Consider the following 22,012-nt stretch of genomic DNA (forward strand, 5'->3'; position numbering starts at 1 on the left):
CAATCAAATTTACAAAAATTCCTGAACTATGATCATGGTTTAATTTCACCTCTTCAAGTGAATACGTAGGCAGTCCTTTCTTACACGAGAAGGATACAACCATTCCCATAATAAAAAACAATCATCCCCATAATCAAAACAAAAAACCCACATACAAAAAACATCCCCACCAAAGAAAGGGAAAAACATTCCCTTTCCCACCAAAATACAAAAAATGAGCCTTTCTCCCTTCCCACAAAAATCCCACTTTCCCAAGTGCAAATGTTTAGGACGATTCAAACCGAGTTGCCTTTACAAAATGGATGGAAGAAACAAGCATTCACAATTTTCAACACGAGCAATCCTCTTATTTAATTAATAATGGGAGGGATTAAAAATTCAACAACAAATAAAGCTCGATGAGTCTACAACTTGTCCAAGCTAAGGTATTGACTAAAACACCTCACATAATAAAACTAGCACGAAACACACAAAACAGAGCTAGTACAACATAATAAAAACTCACAACATTAATACAACATAATAATAAAGTGGGTAATGGAGTCTTCACTCTTCCATTCTACCCTTGCTTTTTCCTTTGGGGTACATCTTCCCCTTGTTCTTCTTGTTGGCCCGCCTAGCATGGATTTCCTCCTCGGAACGGATCCTCAACGGATCTACAATGGCAACGGCCTCCGGTCTAGTGCAAGACCCCATGTTCGGCCCGAAACGAGCCCATGCACGGCCCACCATATTCTTGGGACCCGAGCTTCTCCTCTTTGGTGGCCTCATCACATCGGGGCTAACCCCATCAACGTACTCCTCAAAGAAGGCACGGTTGGCCTTGCCAACCTTCCGATACTTTAAGTCGACAACCTCGTCCTTACGGAATTTGGACCCCACTTCCAAAGACGGAGCTCTTGACCACTTGACATAAGCGGGAGTCACCCATGTCGTGGCAACGGGGTCTGGTACCTCCCAAAGTGGCCGAGTGTCCCACCATCTTTCAAAGACCTCCACAAGCTCGGAATTCCGGAAAACATTCTCTTGGACAAGAGTATCTCGAGCGGGCACCTTTTGTTGACGTCCCATTTGCCTCATGAGCCTTTCGGGATAAATGAAGGAAGCAACCTTCAAACCCACCACCATCAAAGAACAAGGACTAGCACCCGAAGCGGGCAACCCCGTGAAGGACCTCAAGTGCCACCACGGCACCATCCAATGGATGTGGGGACCGCCCTCCTCCGACAATCTCGCGGCCTAATAAGCCTCGGTGGAAGAAAAGCTATCCTAGTATAATTTCTTCCTCATGGTAAGGTGACGGAAGGAATAAGAAGAAGAATCAACCAGAGGCTCTACATACCTTAGCCTCTCCAATAGCCACACTTGGAGGATCCTTGAGGATCCGAATGAAGGAGCTTCTCCACAAGAGCCTTCCTTGTCCAAAGCTTGGATGATCTCGCTAAGCACCAACCATGATGCGTATCTACAATGCTCTATTTGCTCAACCACATGTACAAGGGTCATGCTACCATAGCATTTCGGTCCCTCCTTCAAAGCATCAACAAAGAGGTATACATGGACAAGGCAAAAGGCAAGAGCCCTTCCCCTAGCCACCTCCGAAATATTGGCATCTAATCGGTTTGAAAAGATGTTGATAAGAGCCACCATATCCACACCATGTGGAGCAAGAAGGAAGTTGACTTGACTTGTCGAAAAACCCAACATTGAACGGAATTTCTCCTTGTAGCATAACCGAGTAGGAGGAAGCACCGGAACACAACCCGGCCACCCACCAATGGCTCCAACTTCTTCGGCTAGTGGACAAATTTCACCTTCGGGAAAACGAAAATATGGTGTTTCGAATCTCAAAACCGAGAGCATGCTTCGAGGAATGAAGATTGCACCTTGACTTGACGAAGCACCAACAATTGACCAACTCCCATGCAAATGAGTTGATACGTTTTGGGAGGCGACAAATCCCGGCACCATTGTTGCAACGCATTCTCAAAAGCATTCATGAAATATTTTTGTGGAAGAAGAAGAGGTTTTGTAGAGATGTTTTTATGTTTCGGATGATGAAACAATGAAGCACAAACATCACTATTTATACAAAACAATTAGCGCGTTTTTCAGAAAAAAGGGAGAGCCGGCTTCTATAGCCCATTAGCTCGCGCCTCTTTAGGCCCCTTCCCAGGATTCTCGCCTTGAATTGTCCATTTCAAGTTGTGTTTTCTCCTGACACCTCAAACCTCCCGCCGGAATGCCCGCGCCTCTTCGGGATGGTCCATGACATTTTGTGTTTCCTCACACTCACATTTCCTTGCTTTCGCGTTTTACGAAATCCGACACGGTTTCTATGACGCAGCTTTAAACATACGGATTTTTCTTTCTTTTTTAAAAGGGGGAAGGGCTAGTCGCCCCGATCCGCGACGGATCGTTTCCATGTCAATTGAAATTCCGAATTTTTTTCGTTTTTTGCAGTTTTCCCAGCAAAAATAAAAATCGAAAATTGATAATACGACATCAGTTTTTCTCAAAAATTCAAGCACTCACAAATTCGAGTCTTGACCCTACAAAAATCGAATCAAATATACTCGTAAAATTCTTTTTCTAAAAATTCATCCCTGACGGTTTGAGTTTGAATTTTTTTATCGAGTCACAAATCAATTTCAATAATTTCGATGCAATTTAATTCAAGACACGAGTTAATTGCTCAATTTTCAAATCAATTCCTTTTGAGAAGTCCAAACGTGACGACTTGTCGCGGAATTTTCAAAAATATCATTTCAAAATTTCAAATTCCAAAATTCAATTTTAACTTCAAGTCATCTTGGTTAATTTTGTTTTCGATCAAATGCTTTTACGTGTTTACGTTTATGCATACGTGCTACCTGTTGCCTGTTTTCTACACTAACGATGCAGTAACTAGTGTGAAGCAAAAAGGAGAATTGACAACCGACATCGCTTCTCCGAAACACAACACAAAAAAGCCAAAATCACAAAATGAACCACAATCCAAAAACACATATATACAAACCGCCTCACGCAAAATACATCGACACACGTTTGATACAAACAACTGACCATACAAACAGGATCCAGTACAAACATTTATCATACATACACTGGCCTAAGACAACAAACTGGGGGCTACCCGCCACCTATCGAACTAAGCACTCCCTATCCTTTCGCTCGGAAAAGAAAAGGAGCAACACGGGAAACAGAGGAGCAACAACGGAAGCAGAGGTGGTTACCATGACGGTAATACCTCGTTCCTGCTCCACGACAAAAAAGAAGACAATGTCTAGCAGACTTTGGATGATAAGGAGGCCAAGGACTATGATGCGACGCACCACCCCGGTGTTGACCTCCAATCATCAGCTGCCCTGTCTATGAGCCACAACTAAAAGGACAAGCCGGCTGCGACAGTCGCCTCCCTTCCTCTACGGAAGCATCCTCTACCACCACCTCGGCTCTAGCAGCCTCCCCGGCCACTTCTGCTCCTCCTGGATCATCCTCCTCTTCCAAGGCCTCAACAACGGACCCCATAGGTCCCAAATGGTACCCTGCAATCAAAAGAACAAACAAAGAACGTCAGCCGAAATTTCCGCATTACGACAGCGTAAATTGGACAAATCCAAAAAAAAAGAAACCTGCAAAGCAGAACAAGGGCAATCCCGCCCAAACCCAACCAAACAAAATATTTTACAAAAAACGCACAAAAACTACTCGCCCTTCTTTTCAAGCAAAAGACGAGTCAAAACAACCATAACAAAAACGGCACCTCAAGACCCACACAAGGTCCGCCAACAAACCAAAATACATTCCCGATACAATGGGGTATTTTTCTAAGGCTCGAAAAGGCAATTCCTACGCCAACTTGAGCGCAAACCGGTCAAAAATTCAAAAACGACCACAACAAGGCAACGTGATTTTATCACGTCTCAAAACGACCTAAAATACCAATGGGGTCCATTTCAAAGCAAACTGACTCAATTCAAGCTCAAACAGACGCTTATTTTGTCAGACATAAGACCGTCACAAAAGGCAAAAATTCCAATTTTGCTCACAATACCCAACAAAGGTACACAATGGCAAATACAGTCTTTTCCGACTACAATGCAACCTAGTGGGACCCACAACCCAAGCAAATAAACTTGGCATTGTGAAATGAGACGGTTTCTTCGCCTCACTCACGTTTTTCGAGCATAGGGAGCGGGAACAGGGACCAAAATGCAAACTAAAAGCACCCCTATACTCCTAAACATGTTTCTAACCTAATGCAATCATCAATTTCACTCGAAATGGGCTCGATAAAAAATGCCCAAATCAATTTTTAGAGAGTAAAATTTTTGCCCTAATTCAATCTATCCAAAAAGACCAACAATGGCGGTTTTTTTTGGTTTGTTTTGTCGAAAGGTTGAAGACGAAGTGAGAATGGTATACGAACCATTCTCGCATCTTCTACAGAAAAATAGGGAAGCTCCCTTAACTCGCCAGGTTGCTCGTGCCTCAATAAGGTACCCCCTGCTCTTTCAGCGAAATTTAAGGCTCTAGCCCAATTTCCCATAACAAACTTCAAATTTTCAACGACGACAATTAAAACCGACATTTTCAAAATAATAGTGGAAATTCAAAATTCACTATTTCTTCAAATTTTCAACGACGGCAATTAAAACCGTCAATTTCAGAAATAATAGTGAAAATTCAAAATTCACTATTTCTTCAAATTTCAACGACGATGATTAAAACCGTCATTTTCAAAATAATAGTGAAAACTCAAAATTCACTATTTCTTTGAATTTCAAACGACGACAATTAAAACCGTCATTTTCAAAATAATAGTTGAAATTAAATTTCACTATTTTCACCACACATGTCAACGGCGGCAACATAAACCGTCACTTCAAAAAGTAATAGTGAAGATTCGAAATTCACTATTTCCTTCACATGTCAACGACGGCACATAAACCGTCACTTCAGACGTAATAGCGAAATTTAAAACTCGCTATTTCCTTCAAAATTCAAACAAACGGCGACTAAAACCGCCACTTCAAATTCAAAAACGAGTAGTGGAAATTCGAAATACACTATCCCTTCAAAATATCAACAGGGAGCTTTCTTGCGGAACCCGCTTATTTCAAAAACAACAGTAGTGAAAATTCAAATTCACTATTTCCACGGCGGCATCAAGAGTCCGCTATTTCTAAAACAAGCCCATCCAAAGCGGCTATTCTCACTGTCGATCAACCGACCACACCATGGCTGGCGAGCCTTACTACGCATCGCGGCTGGCGAGCCCTCCTCATATACGCACCATGGCTAGCGAGCCTTACTACGCATCGCAGCTGGCGAGCCCTCCTCATATACTCACCATGGCTGGCGAGCCTTACTACGCATCGTGGCTGGCGAGCCCTCCTCATTTACGCCCCATGGCTGGCGAGCCTTAATACGCATCGCGGCTAGCGAGCCCTCCTCAAGTACGCCCCATGGCTGGCGAGCCTTACTACGCATCGCGGCCGGCGAGCCCTCCTCATGTACGCACCGCAGCTGGCGAGCCTTTGTCCGCAAACGTGCGAGGACATATATGAAGATGCCTCAAGTGTGACTCCTTCTTATGGCTGGCGAGCCTTTGTACGTAGTCTAACGGACTTTAAACGAACCGCACGGATAGTCGACAGACTCTAAACTATTCCCGATGACAGGTCCTTGGCTCGTACCCTCGAGTCGCCTTGGGGTCGCCCATCCCGAAGGCAGGTCCTTGGCCCGAATCCTTTCGAGCCGCCTCGACGTCGCTTGGGTCTCCGGGTTGTAATCTTCGATTGACCTGGGGGCTCTACTTTGACTTTCGCCCTGTCCAAGCCTCAGTCAAAGTGGGGGCTCTGTAGATACTCAGTATCTGCTGAAAATCCAACAAACACCCGATGATTATCGGACTATAACACGCTTTGGAATCGCGGCGTTTGATCGACAGTTCGTGTACAACTTTACGTCGGAAAACTTAAAATGATTTCAGAAATAAAACATTTCAAAACTTTTCAAAAGTACCTGAAATGTTTAATGCATGACGACGAGGTCACAATGACACTAATTAGAGTCAAAACCGACACCAGACCAAAAACCGACTCAAAAATTTAAATCCTGACTCCAACAACGAGTCAAACCGAGTCAACCACCACAAACAAATCATTCAAAGCCTTCTATACTAATATTTCCCGGATTCATGAATGGTCAAGTACCAAACATGTGACTACAAATCCTAGGATAGAACAAATCATGATTGCATTTGTGTGAAAGTGACAGGACAACTCGAAGACGACGTGGCTCGCGCCTCTTTGAGCAGCCCAGGTGGCCACGTTGCTCAAAACTCACACAACCACTCATTTTCCTATAAATTCCCCCATTTAAGAACTTACGCGAGTGTCCGCTCCCTCTTTTCTCCCTTAAAATTCTCGACTCGACTTCCTAAGTCACAATCCGACGCGTATTTACAACCTACCGATCGTAAATACAAGCCTTACACATTGTTTGGTACCGTCATCGTGCATTAAATCACTTGACCGGCCATTTCGACCACTACACTATCACTAAACTTAAAAAAAACACTCTTTTTACTTACTAAAACGGTTTTAAATCGAGTCTTTTCCGACCAAACGAGTTGTTACACTTACGTCGGTTTCTCACCATAACCAAGCATGTAAGTATGAGGGTGTAAAAATCCTTCTTTTATCATGTCTTTACTTATTTCATGACTATAACATGCGAAATCATGCATAACACGATCCAAAACATAGGGTAGATGAGCCAAAACAGAGTTTTGGCCTGAGACAGAAGCCCCTTGTTCTGCACAGAGGCTCGCGCCTCAACGAGGTGTCCAGGTCAGACTCAACCGTGTTTGTTCTCGTCTTTCCTCTTTAATCTAGGTCGAGTATATAGTAACGAATGTGATATAACTCCCCCATTCCATCTCTACTAAGGGTCTCGCATGGTCAATGGGTCAGTCAACGGGTCCCTAACAGGGCGGGTATTACAGTCTTCCCCCCTTAAAAGGAACTTTCTTCCCGAAGTTCGTCCCACACGCCAACCGTAACGCAACAAGGCAACACGAACGGTCATGCAGAACTTATGCAATCATCAAATAATGCCAGCGTGTATGCTACAAAGTTATTACACCGTCACAAAAGTAACTAACCACTACACATGTATACCACCACAGAGTCACCATGACATTATCATAACAACCATAAAACTAATGTTTGCCAAATATGAAATTAGCGTTTGCCAAATCAACTACTCCCTCCGATCCAGACAGATGGTAACACTTACCTAAAATAGATGAACCACACCAATGGTAACATACCATATTTGGCATGAAAAAGGACTAAATTACCCTTACATCCACTACCTATTTACAACTTTATCATCCACCCACCCACTCAACAACTACTTATTTAATCCACTTAAACTCATGTGGCCCCAATCAAACTTCCCTACTTTACCCCTCACTTTTCCACCTTTTCTTAAATAACCACTTTTTTCCTATGTTACCATTTGTCTAGATCGGAGGGAGTACATTACTACCATGCTCTTTAACTAAACCGATTAGAAAAACAAGGTTGGTAAGATTAAATAACAACTCAAGAGATTAAAAGCAACCGTTTAAAGAAGTTTTTGCAAGTTTTTGTCGCGATGTTATCTACCCCTCTTAAAAGGAACTTCGTCCCCGAAGTTCACTCCCAATTGTAACAAAGAAAGTATATACGTTTGAACACCACAAATAACTAAAGCAATCATCACATCTTCTTATCAAATATAACCATGCACGAAATTGATCCAATACAACTGTGCTTAAGGATTAAATGAGATTAACATAACATCGAATCACAGATGCATGTAATGATGTATAACAATTGAACACACAAAATAGTATTATACTGCCACCATGCTTCTATCCACCCCAACTCACATTCCACATCCGTCTCAAATTCCAACCACGTCGTTGGGTCATCACAATACCGTCACGATAACACCCCATCACCCATGCCTTAGGGCCAAATAATTCACACCAAGAAGGCAATCATAAAACTCAACAAGAATTATACACCCAAATAATGGAGACACGAATACAAGCCACGGATACCAACCAAAAGAACTCGGTCGAGTAGTGAGGGAACATGGCCGAGTATCCGGTACTCGGTCGAGTATTCAGTACTCGGTCGAGTACTCCAAGGGCAGAATGTCATTTCTACCGATTATCACTTATGGGACTCAATATTCACCTGCAACATAAAGTCTAACTGTGACACCCCCGGATTTCGACGAAAAGAAAATGCAAACTTTGCAGCAGAAAAAGCGATGTTTTAAAAACATTGATATGAAAACCGTGGAGTCACTATACAAACCAAAAAGTTGGGTTTTAATAAAGCTTTTATACAAAATACAACTTTGCAAGATGAACGGGATCTTAATCCCTAAATAAACGTACTACGTGATAAAAACTAGGTACAAATCTAAACCACAACTAGGAAGGTCAATCGATGTAAGTACAACGCTCCCTAGCTCACACGTCTTCACCCCCATGAAGCAACACTATCACCTGTCATTCATGTAAACATGAACGTCATAGTCAGTAGGGAGTAACTCAAGGTTCTCCCAGCCACATTATAACAAAATGAACATAACAAAGAACAAGGCATATTAAATACGGGATACAATTCACTTGAACAAATAAGCATGAGATCATTCATGTCAGAATATCAAGAGAAAGCAAGATAAAATAGCAAATGAGCATGTCATATGCATATTTAAATAAGTGAAGTAAGGGAAAGAACATAGATATGGTTAGTTAATCATAAGCACGAATTCCAATGAAATATAGCATAAGCATTCATGGCTTGTATCTCACCATAAGAACGGATGAGAGCATCAATCACGGCGATCATATCGCAACTAGAAGGCTTGCATCTCATCTCTAGTGTCCGTTAGGACCAAGACTCTTACATTCAACCACAGAAGACGTAAACTCCCGTGTAGAAAGACATATGCCAATGACCATAACCAAGCAAGACATTTACTTCTCTAAGACTCGATTCCTCCTGGTAGGACGACGATAATATATACGGTCCTAGTCTAAATCTGGACAGACTCTCGGGAGGTACTTTACCCGATTCGACAAGCGATAAACATTTCACATCCAAGACTCGATCGACAGAACGGAAGTCGAGTACCCCGAATTCGGCAGAACGGCACGAAAGAGGCGGAAAGAGCATGAATTAACCAACACTTGGCAAAACGGCACAATTAAAGCGTAAAGATAAGTCAAGCAAGAAGGCATAGCATTATGGAATTTCACAAGAATATGACTCATTACCAATAGTTGCTTAGAATAAATCGCTCATACTTGAAATATGATGAAAACATGAAAAGAAGCAAGTAACAACCCATAAGTGAAATATACTATACTATTTAATTCTTTTATAGCATGAATAAACATTATGTGTCATATATACATGTTACTTACGAATAGTATAAACAAACGATAGCAAATGAGTTAAGTAGTGCGAAACACTAGGCAAAATGTAAACAAACCCAAACCGAACCACATTTAAGCTTAACAACCAAAACCAATGTTTATGAGACATAAGCAAGGGCTCCAATGATAAACAAGTGTCAACACACCACACACAAGCATTAGAGCCAAGGTTAATCAGCATATCCATCAAGAAACGAAAACCCCAATTCAAAACAACAAGTTTAGAACTCGATTAAACAAAGGGTCAACTTCAAACGATCATAACTCAAGTTATAGATATGCAAAAGAGGTAAAACAAATTGGAAGTGATAGCTTATTCTCTTACGGTTCTAACGGTAGGTCATAAGCCTAAAATGAACAAGTAACGAAGGAGTTATGGCCATTTTACGAAATCGCAATGGGCTGCTTCCCGCGAGACATACAAACTACATCTTTATCCCCAAATCAATCTTACCTTATCATTACAATCCAATTGAATAATAACATGTAATTAACAAGGAATTTCATATGTATACTTGAGACGGAAATCAATAGTTTACATATCAAAGAAACCAACTTTACCTAATTATTTTCAAATCAAACATTTCCAAACTACCAATTTCATGACATAATTAAACATGTTAACAAGGCATATTTGAGACGGATTTCACCAATTAACACATGTAAACAACCAATTTCACCCAACTAAAAGTAAATATAACAACATACTCAAAATTCTTCAAACCAACTTAAGACAACTTCACACATCAAATTACCAAGCAAGGAACATGTAAAACAACGTGTAAAGTTTCCAACTCTCACAACCAAGAGACTAATCCATAACAATTAAAACATACAATTTTGACATAAATGTCGAGTAACCTATCACCGTTACCTTTTAGCTCTTCAAGAACACAATTCTGACTCAATACTACTCCGGAATACTAAAGCTTCCACCTAGAGACAAATTTAAGACAAAAAGGGGTTAGAAAACTCATCTCACAAAAGATGGATTTTCCAAAAGATTCAAAAGGTAAGGTTTTTCTTACATAGAAAGAAGGATGAGAAGGAGAGGAGAAGATTGGTACAAAAATCATAGGATTTCGTTGAGAAACGAAGAAATGACATCCGTCTTAAACTTTGAGTTTTTTGAGGGTTTAATTGTAACACCTCCATTTATCCAAGAGCCTTAACTAGGCCTTCCTAAATAAAAGGAGCTGTTACCATCTCGGATTGCCCGAGGTAGTGAATAACAAAGTATAGCAATCCAAAGTACTTTAAATAAAATTAACCAATAAAGGTTTTATTACAATAGTCAACCGATTAATTAAAACTGTAATAATACAATTTCCTACGCAGCAGAAATAAATAAAGAGAATACATAAATAAAAACTGTCTGAACTAAGTGAGCTAGACAATTAGTTAGACTCGGCCATCCGTCCTCACGCGTCCCATGCTTCCAAGTCAGCTACCTGTCAGTCAATCTGCTCCCCAATAATTGGTTCATCATAGGTGTTCACAGAATACACTGTCAACCAAACAGTTAAGCAGAGAAAACCAACAACAGATATAATGTTATTAAAAGCAATATCAGTTTAACTCAAGTAAATATATACTCAATAACTTAGTCCATAATCACAATCATCTCCATACTCCTAACGACCTCCTCGATCCCGCAGGACCGACATAATTCTCCTTGAACTCCTAACAACCTCCTCGGTCCGCAGACCGGCCTCAATACTCCGAACTCCTAACGGCCTCCTCGGTCCGCAGACCGGCATCTCAATCAAATACGATAACCGTGGCACAAATACAGTATATAAAGCAACCATAGAAATAAAATACACTCCTTATAAGTAATCAGACCGTCTCATACTGACATCCAAACCACCAGTAACTATCAAACGTCGCCACAATAATAACTGATATGTAAATAACAGTAATACATGTTGAGCAGGAATTCCCTACCATTTAGCAAATCCAAGCACACAAGATGAATTAATAATGATCTTCTACAACGCCGAAATCTACAATTATAACATATATTAAAAATTAATAACTAGATAACTAGCTAAACAATTAACTCACTAATTAACCAATTAACTAGCTAAATAACCAATGATGAGTAACCCAAATAATTAGCACATTGCCCACTTATACACACATGACTACACACACGGTGATTACTATAATACTATATACGTCTACTACAAACCATGATTCCTTATTATAATACTATATACCTACGTACTATCAGCTAAGAAAATAAACCAACTATTGAATGCTGCTCGTCGCTCACGACCTCTCAGAGCATCCACAATAGAGAGGACTTATTTTTTCTCTTTCTTTCTATCTTTTTGACATTTCACTCTTTTTTTCATCCACCTCATTTTTCACTATCTACCTCTTATTCATTCATCTACATCTATTTTACTCCCACAATAGAGAGAATCCTCATGTGATCCTCTTATATTAATTTTCTTATTTTACTTATTTAATATTTAATATTATGTGTCACTTATTTTAGTTTAATTTTATAAATTAATAAAACTATATAAAAAAAAGATAGTGTTGCTAATTGCTAAATTAAAATTAATACCATATAATTCATAAAACAAAATACATCAAATAAAAATACATAAAATTTGTACGTAATCAAGCTATGTAATTTGTATGTATACACAGCATGCATGTATACATTCAATATTATTGCTTTTGTAATTTGTACGTAATCAAGCTATGCTCATTGCTCAACATTCATTTTTTTTTTCTAACAACCACTGTACACAACATTCATTTTCATATATTGCTTTTTTTATTCCATCTTTTATATATAAAAGAAATAAATTAAAAGTTATACAATTAAATATTAATTTGTGGGCACAAGGGTCTAGGTCTTCTTTCCTCTAAAACTAGAGGAAACTAGAGGAAGTAACCATGTTCCTCTATGGAAGAGGACATCCAATATGTTTCCCAGAATAGAGAGGATGTCCTCTTAGAAGAGAGAGAGGGTTAAGAGGATGTTCAATCCTCTCTATTACGGGTGCTCTCATCCTCTAAACACACACGCTGCATTACTCTTCCACCATAACCGTGCCCAACCCCGACAACCAACCACACGGACTACCCAGCTCGACACCGACACCACGACTCCCTCACCACACCACAACTCACCAGACGCCTCACTCTCGTCCTTCCACGACCATAACAGTGGATATATCGTCCCGACGCAACAACTTCGAAATGACTCTTAAACACTGCCCAATCACTCCTTATACTCAACTTAAGACATGGTACAAGACTCAGAAATCAACCCGCTCAATAGGACGTGTAAAACAGTCCCAAAAGTTCGCCGCAGCGGCTGCAAAACATAGTACTACGGGATGTTCTGTCCAGCATCCTTAACGACTCTTAAACAACCTTAAAACACCATAAAAACTCCCCTTAAACACGCTCCAACAACCTCCTCTAGTCGACCACCCCGAGACTCCTCAGACCCGACGCAAAACCGTGTATGAGCGGACTGTTCTCCAGTTCTAAAAACAACGATTAACAAACATGGTCCTCATCTGAGACAACTCTAAGGCTTATTATTAATTAGCAAGAACAACCCTATAATCATCCCACTCACTTACTATGCAACGTTTCTCAAACCCGACATTGAAACGATTTACTAACTATTAACTAACGTAATAAACGAATACGAGTTATTACCTTGTTAACTAGTAAAGCGTGAACACACTTAAGATGGTGAAGGTGACTAAGTCAGGGGCGCACAACGCGAGAGATCTCGGCTGTCTCGATCTCGTCGTTCTCTTGTCCTCGCCGTTCGCGGTCTCTCTCTCTCTCTCTCTCTCTCTCTCTATTTCTGTCTCTCTTTTCTTTTCTTTGTTTTGCGTTTAACCACAAGACGGGAAAGGAAGGGAGTTTATATGTACTAGTGTAGACCCCGTGCATTAAATGCACGGTATTTATAGAGTTCTAGTTTTTAGTATATTATGTATAGATTATAAATTGACAATTCATTACTTTTGTAACGTTTCTCATTATTTTATTTTATTTGAGAAAATAAGTTAAAACAACAAAATTAATCAAGAGATTTATGTAGTGACATGAAATGTGTATTTTAATGAAAATATATTTTTTACGCGAAATTAGTGATTTTATTTTATATACTCCAATTTTTTTATATCTTCCCATTTATCAAAATATCTTTTCTTTCACAAAATATCATTTTCAAGCAAAAAAAAAGTTATATATGTGTGTCAAAAATAGCGGTCAAAATATTGTCTAGGAGATCAAATGAAAAATAAATGGGAAGACTGAAGTTTTTTTTAATAACATATATTTTAGCTATGACTTATCTTACAAAGTCATTGAAATTTTTATCACAAAAACCTAGAAACAAATCCTCTATACGAAAAATCTTTGTAGATAGGAAATTATATCAAAATGGGAAATTAAATAAGAGTTAAATATCAAAATAGGAAAGGTGTTTTAGGTAGGAAAATGTGAAGGTTTTCCTACTCATTTAGTATATAGGGGATGTAGGCTACCCTAGGTTAAAATAATAATAATAATAATAATAATAATAATAATAATAATAATAATAATAATAATAATAATAATAATAATAATAATAATAATAATAATAATAATAATAATAATAATAATAATAATAATTTTTATTATTATTTTTATTTTTATTTTTATTATTATTATTTTTTTTTTTTTTTTTGCAAGAAGGGTAATTTCTCATTATATTCCAAAAGAAGAATACAAGAGATTTCTTACAAAAGCAAACCCTCTAAGGTACAAAGCACACGGCTTCAAGAGACTATTTCCTAGATGCTAGGAAACTATCTAGTATTTCTTCATGAAAAACATCCTGTATTTTGGCAAACAAAATGATGCTAACAGTATATTGGATATCCCGTATGAGTGTATGGCTTGGTCTACACTTATTCTCAAAAATTCGCAGGTTCCTTTCACTCCAAGTCACTTTATCGTATACGAGGCTGCAATCTTTGTTTACGAACCCATTGAATGCGCCAATGCCTTCTATTCTTCCTTTTGTTAGTGACCTTTTGGTGTGGCAAAGAATTATCAGGAGTGTTGATCCCTACCCATTGCTTGATGGCCTGTAAGACCTCAGTAGAGTAACTGCAAGCAAAGAACAAGTGTGCAGTAGATTCACTTTGCCTCTGACAGAGAGAGCACCTGTTAACCATAGGGAGGCCTCTACTGACCAGACGATCTACAGTAGCAAGCCTGTTATGGGCAGCTAATTGCAGGAGAACACGATGTCTGGGAAGATAAAAGCCCCTCTGAATGGCCTGGCTATACTCAGTGACAGCATACTTAGTCCTTAAAGCATTATAAGCATGCTGGATGGAAAACTTGCCAGCCACTGTACATTGCTGCAATAGGTGCTTAACATGGGAGATACTGCCCAGCTGAACAATACAATAGTCCCTGGTTTGAATAATACCACGAAGGCGTTCAGGATGGTGCTCCCTTATCTCCATCAACAAGATGGAATGATCCTGTAAATAATATTTGGACATCCAGTGCACCCAAATGGATCCCTTATTCTGGTCCAATTTCCAGAGCCAGCTAAGCATTGCTGCCTGATTCCAGACTGTAAGGTTCTTAATGTTAAATCCACCCTCAACCCAAGGAGCACAGATACTATCCCAGCTTTTATAGACCATTTTCCTGCAACCAGGAGAATACCCCCAGAAGAACTGCTTGCTTATCTTAGAAATGTGCTCTCTTAGATGATGTGGTAGCAGGATGCAAGAGCACCAGAAGTTGCCTAAGCCAAATAGAACTGAGTTGAGAACTTGGACTCTCCCAGGATAAGAGAGATACTGAGATGGGCAACTAATGAACAACTGGTGCAGCTTGAGGAGAAGAGCACCATACATGTCAGCATGAAGCCTAGAAGCATGGATGGAAATCTCTAAGTACCTGAATGGGAATACACCTTCCTGCAGACTAGTAGCTTGCAAGATGAGCTATTTAACCTCCTCACTCACTCCTCCAAAATAGATCTCAGTCTTATCCAGGTTAGCAGTCAGGCCAGACCAGGTTGAGAAATGGGCAAGCTCTGCAGTGGCTCTAGAAACAGTAGGCAGGTCACCCCTAAGGAAGATCATGAGATCATCAGCAAATACAAGGTGAGTAAGACCAAGCTTAACACACTTTGGATGGAAAGAAACATTAGGTGTGTTACATACGTGCCTAAGCTTTCTAGACAAGAGTTCCATGCTAAGGACAAAGAGATATGGAGAGAGAGGATCCCCTTGCCTCACTCCACTTTGCCCTTTAAAGAACCCATGGTGTGACCTATTGACTATGATAGTAAACCAGAACTCTGTGATTCAGCCCATAATCCATTTGACAAACAGGGGGAGAAGTCCAACCCAGCTAACATTTGATGAATTAATGGCCACTGGAGTGAATCAAAAGCCTTGCTAATGTCCACCTTGAGCATACATCTAGGAGTTATCCATTTCCTTTGATACCCCTTGACAAGGCTTTGGGTGAGCATGACATTCTCAAATAGATTCCTATCTTTAATGAATGCTGCTTGTTCCTCTCCTACCACACCAGGCATGAGCTCTTGCATTCTCAGAGTAATAATTTTAGTCACTGTTTTATAGATGATGGAGCAGCAAGAAATTGGCCTGAAGTCTTTTACAGAATGAGGGGTAGGCTTTTTTGGGATGAGGGATATTAAAGTGACATTAGCCTGCTTAGGCATATAGCCAGTAGCAAAGAAGTCCTCCACTGCTTTGCAGAAATCCAACTTCACAATATCCCAGGTAGCTCTAAAGAAACCAGAGGTGAATCCATCTATGCCAGGGCTCTTATTAACATCAATACTGAAGAGAGCCTGCTTAATCTCAGATCTGGTGATTGGAGATGTAAGCTTGGCACAATCAGTGGGGTCCACACGAGCACCCTTAGTAAAAATCTCAGGGTCAATGGGAACAACTACCTTAGTAGAACCCAGCAGACCTTGATAAAAATCAACAAAGCCTCCCCCACCTTAGTTATCCCCTGATGAAGTTGTCCTTGGACATCATGAATTGCCCTAATAAGTTGTTGGTGCTGTCGTTCTTTAATTTTCTGAATGAAGAACCTAGAACTAGTATCATTATGCTTCACATCATGAGTTTTAGCTCTCTGAGACAGAATGCTCATTTCAATCCTCTTGAGCTTCCAAAAATCAGCAGAAGCTGCTTGTTCTTTTTGAATCAGGGCAGGAGAAAGAGGATCAGACTGCAAAGCCTGATAGCAGTGGGCAAGTTCAGCTTGCTTCACGTTAACCCTCTCAGTGATATTAGAAAAACTAGCACTATGGAGCAACTTTAACTTCTTCTTAACAGCTTTGAGATTTCCCATCAACCTGAACATAGAGTTCCCAGCAACATAACAGGCCCAAGCTTCTGCTACAGTTTGATGAAAGTCAGGATGTTCCACCCAACAATTGAGAAATTTAAATCTCCTAGAAGGCCTGATGTCCCCATGAAACCTCAGCAAAGCAGGACTATGATCAGAGACCCCAGGATCCATGAACTGGGCAGAAGTATTAGCAAAGAGCTCCTTCCATTTGTCATTGACAAGAACCCTATCCAGTTTAGTATAGACTCTAGTTTGAGCATTCTGCTTATTATACCAGGTATACTCACAACCTGACCCATTAATGTCATCCAGACCATAATGCAATAAACACTCATTGAAATCAATAAGCTCAGACAACACAGGAGAGGTATGACTAACCTTCTCATGTAAGTATCTGATGACATTAAAATCTCCCATGGCAGCCCATGGAGTGGCAGTATCAGTAGCTTGCCTAAGGGAATGCCAAAGCATATGCGTGACAATAGCATTGTTGCTGCCATACACAAGGGACAAATGGAACTCCCTACCAGTGGCCAGGTGCTTAACAGAACAATGGATGACTTGATCATGTTCCTCTAGGATAGTCACAGCAGTTGTTGTATGGTTCCAAAGTAACCAAATTCTACCATTGTCATGAGACTGATAGTTGCAGTAGGAATCAAAGTTCCTAAACTTATTCCTAAGAATTCTATTAGCTTTATTCTTTTTTACCCTAGTTTCTAGCAAACCCAGGATATCCACTTTATTTTCAGACAAAAATTTAACAACATCTACTTGCTTGACAACTTTATTAAAACCTCTAATGTTCCAAGAAACAATAATCATTGAATAGGTTTATCAGGGGGAACAGTGACTACCTCTGATGTTCTAGGAGCAGAACAGGCTTCAGCCTCCTTAGTAGTAGCAAGGGGGCTAAACTTGTTAGGAGATAAAATAGTACCACCAGGATCCTCAATAGCCACAGTTTGCTCTGCAGAACCAACCTGATCAGATGACTGCCCTAGCTCACTACTTCCTGAGTGCATTACAGGTTCTTGGGATGTGACATCAGAAGAAACCTCATGTGAAGTGGGACCTAGCACAATGCATTCCGAGTTCCCTTCAACATGCAGGGACTCTGATGTAACATCCTCAGAACCTGAGGTACCACCTGGCAAGTGACATTTTGAGGCATCATTCCTTCCAGGCTGGTCCTGAACAGTAGCAGGCTTAGTAACAGGCTTAAAAACTTTCTTGGACACACCCTTCTTTTTTGGGGCACCCTCAGAAGAGGTCTTATTCCTTTTACAGGTAGTAGTGGTGTGACCCAACTTCTTACAAGTATGACAATAGTAAGGGAGCCACTCATAAATGATCCTTTGATGTGAGTGTCCAATATAGGGGGCATTAATGGTGATGCTATCATGCAAATCCTTAGAGACATCAACTTCAATCATCACCCTGGAAAATGATAGCTTTGCCTTACAAGTAGTGTTGAGATCAGCAAACAAGGGCTTCCCAATCTTGCTAGACATCTTACCAGGGATGGAATCAGTCCACATATAGGGATCAAGATCAGGGAACAAGATCCATACAGGGACAGTAGTGACACATTCCATGATTGTTGAGAAGTAAGGAGTCCATTGCTTAAGGACTAAAGAATTATACCCTATATTCCAAGGTCCCCTCTTCAAGACTTCATTCTTGGCTTCCTCAGAATCAAATTTGAAGCTGAACCAACCCTTTTTGAAATATTGTACCACTGGCAAAGCTCCATGATTCCAATGTTTCTGGACGAAATCCGTGACATGTTTCAGTGTAGGCTTAGCCCCTAGAACATTTCCCATAAGTGTATACTTCCACTTAACAACTTCATCCTGGACTTCCTCCATGTGAATTTCCACTTCAGAAGCTTGGGCACTCTCCTCATGAAAGAAAAAAACTCATCCATGCATGCTCCTTTCTACGAGTAACACCTGCCCAGGATTTAGCAGGAGTAGTAGACTTCGCGGAGGGAGGAACAAGAATAGTTGGAGGATCAGAGCAAGGTACAACAATGGCATCCCCTGTTTTCCCACCCAATTGGCGGAGCAGACCCAGAACCGGATTGTCTTAAATCCTGAGTAACAGGCTCCCTAATAGGGGTAGAAAGTTGTTTCCCAGCTGAAGATTGCTTAGTTTTAGGCAAACTATGCAGAATTACATCATTAACAGTGACCGACTTTCGAAGAGAATAACGACCTGCAGGCGAAATTGAAAGAGATCTAGTTGATTTTGACGGTCTTCCCCTCCCTCGAGCCATGGCAGAGTTTTTTCAGGACAAAAATGGCAGAATTAGAGAGAGTAAGTGTTAGGGAAAGCCGTTGGCCTTATTATTATTATTATTATTATTATTATTATTATTATTATTATTATTATTATTATTATTATTATTATTATTATTATTATTATTATTATTATTATTATTATTATTATTATTATTATTATTATTATTATTATTATTATTATTATTATTATTATTATTATTATTATTATTATTATTATTATTATTATTATTATTATTATTATTATTATTATTATTATTATTATTATTATTATTATTATTATTATTACTGTTATTACTGTTATTATTATTATTGTTATTATTGTTATTATTGTTATTATTGTTATTATTGTTATTATTATTATTATTATTATTATTATTATTATTATTATTATTATTATTATTATTATTATTATTATTATTATTATTATTATTATTATTATTATTATTATTATTACCATTATTCCATCTCACCGGTATACAACCAACAACTAAATGGTATCCTATAATTATTTAACCCGATACGATTATTTCCGAGTAATAATTCTATTAAAAACATTTACTAAAATAATTATACATTCCAAACGTTTGGGGTATTACATTAATGGTGGAAATCTCATCTTTTACAAGGGAAGAAGAAGAAGGGGAATTGCTGAAAAATGAAAGAGGAAACCCTCAAAAAAAAAAAGAGTTTTTGTTGTTTTAAAGATGGTCCATAGGTTTGTTTCGGCCCAAAAACAAAGGCACTTGGTTTGTGACTCGTTTTTGCACTAAAAAGACTCACACTACGACTTTTAAGGCATTCCGAGTCCAAATAAAACCAAATTAATTTTTTATGAAACGAAAACACGATTTTGAAATTATAAAACCAAATAAATAATATTCCAATTAAAATCGAGTATTATTAAATTAGCGATTTAATAAATTACCCATTAAGTTAAAATCGCGGGTGTTACAATCATCCCACCTTTTTAAAAAGTTTCGTCCTCGAAACTTGAAAGTAGAAAACCAAAAATTGTGAAGATCAAGTCGGATTTTCGAAGTCGACAACCAAAACATTACAAGGTGTGATGTCATAAAATTTAGAATTACTTCTAAAAGTTTTAAGAAAGAATTTTCCAAAAACACAAGTTTTTCGTCAAAGGAACGAAAGAGTTCTCGTTGCGCATTCAAGAACACCGCCTACATTCCAAATCCAAGGTCAAAGACAAAATCATGCGTTGACAAGCGTAGAACTAGTTATTAGACATCTCCAATAACGAGTCCGAACATCCCATCAACGTCAAAACCAAATGAAAATGATAATCCGCTTAAATTTTCTTTTGAGAAAGCCAAATTGAAAGTAAAAGATCCATTTTCAAACTCTAAAAGAAGTCAAGTTTTGTAAAATTTAACATTTAACTTTGACAAGGAATAAAAAATGAACCAAAACTAGTTAGAAATCGAGGAAAATTAAAAGTAACTCGGGTATAACAATCATAAATCACGATAAAGAAGTCTACACACAACAAACAAAAAGGAACTAAACCGAACTTTTGAGAGTAGAGAGCCATGATAAGGTCAACAAGGAGGTTAAAGAACATAGAGTTTTATAGGCCACTAGCATCAATCTCAAAAGAGGAACACAACGAAACGAGTAAGAGAGGTATGAACGGTAAGGCTTATGGTCAAAAAGGAGAGGAAACTAGGCACATGGGAACGCCACACACTCAAATCACAAACAACAACTTCATCCTAAACGGTTCCTCAAACATCCCTAGAAAACCAATCTCATAACCACATTACTTCCAAGGGTTTACTCAATCCAACTTACGTCACTTTAGTCCTAAGCTATTCCACGAAACAAAATATATCACTACCATTGGGATTCAACAACTCCCAAAAATAAAGCATCTACAAACGACTTCCGCAGAAAAAAGGATCAAAACTACTAACAAAGCTATACTCATATCTAACTAACGTCAAATCACATCATAGTAAAATCCTCAATCATCGATCTCAATTCAAAGTCCTAAATTCCAAGAACAAGTTCCTCAAAATTTTCCAAAAGGTTCTCATTTCGAATAAACTAGTAACAAGCCAACCTACAACTCCTTTCATGGAAGTCCACTCCACTACACACTCTTTAGAGGAAGATACATAATCACCCAAGTTGGCAAATCAATAAAATATCGAGTCCCTCTATCCTTTCACCCATTACGGATTCTCAAAAGCGGAACTACACTTAACTGTAAAAATATCCCATTTATCTCAAGTACTCAACACAACCTCAAAGTTTCGAAAACCATTGGGTTAACAAAGACTTCTCAATACTAAGTATAGATACCCGTATATGTCGATATTAGAATTTACAGAAATCCCGCCAGCCACCTGATGATGATAGGACACATGTATTCTGAAATGACGTGCTCGTGATATGAATACGTCACATGGATGTCAAGCAAGTTTACGTCGATGGTTTCTATTAATTTAAATGGCTATTTAAATTGACATTTTGAATATTTTGAAATAAATGGTTATTTGTTTCTTTACATTTTGGTTTTAAAATTTAAGAAATAAAAGTTTTTATTTCATTTATTTAAGATTTGATGATTTTTGAAATAAAAGTAATTTGTTTCATTCGATTTGAATTTAATTCGAGTTGCGAGCTTTTATTTACGATTTATTGTTATAAATTGTTTTTAAAAGTTTTGATTTTTGGTATAAAAAAATTAAAGGATGAGTTTTTGTGACGGTTTTTATTTATCCTTTTATTTAATTCGAAGTTTCGAGTTTTTTTAAAAGCGGTTTTTAAACCAATTTTC

Source organism: Silene latifolia, chromosome X, assembly GCF_048544455.1.
Source record: "Silene latifolia isolate original U9 population chromosome X, ASM4854445v1, whole genome shotgun sequence".
Lineage (NCBI taxonomy): Eukaryota > Viridiplantae > Streptophyta > Magnoliopsida > Caryophyllales > Caryophyllaceae > Silene > Silene latifolia.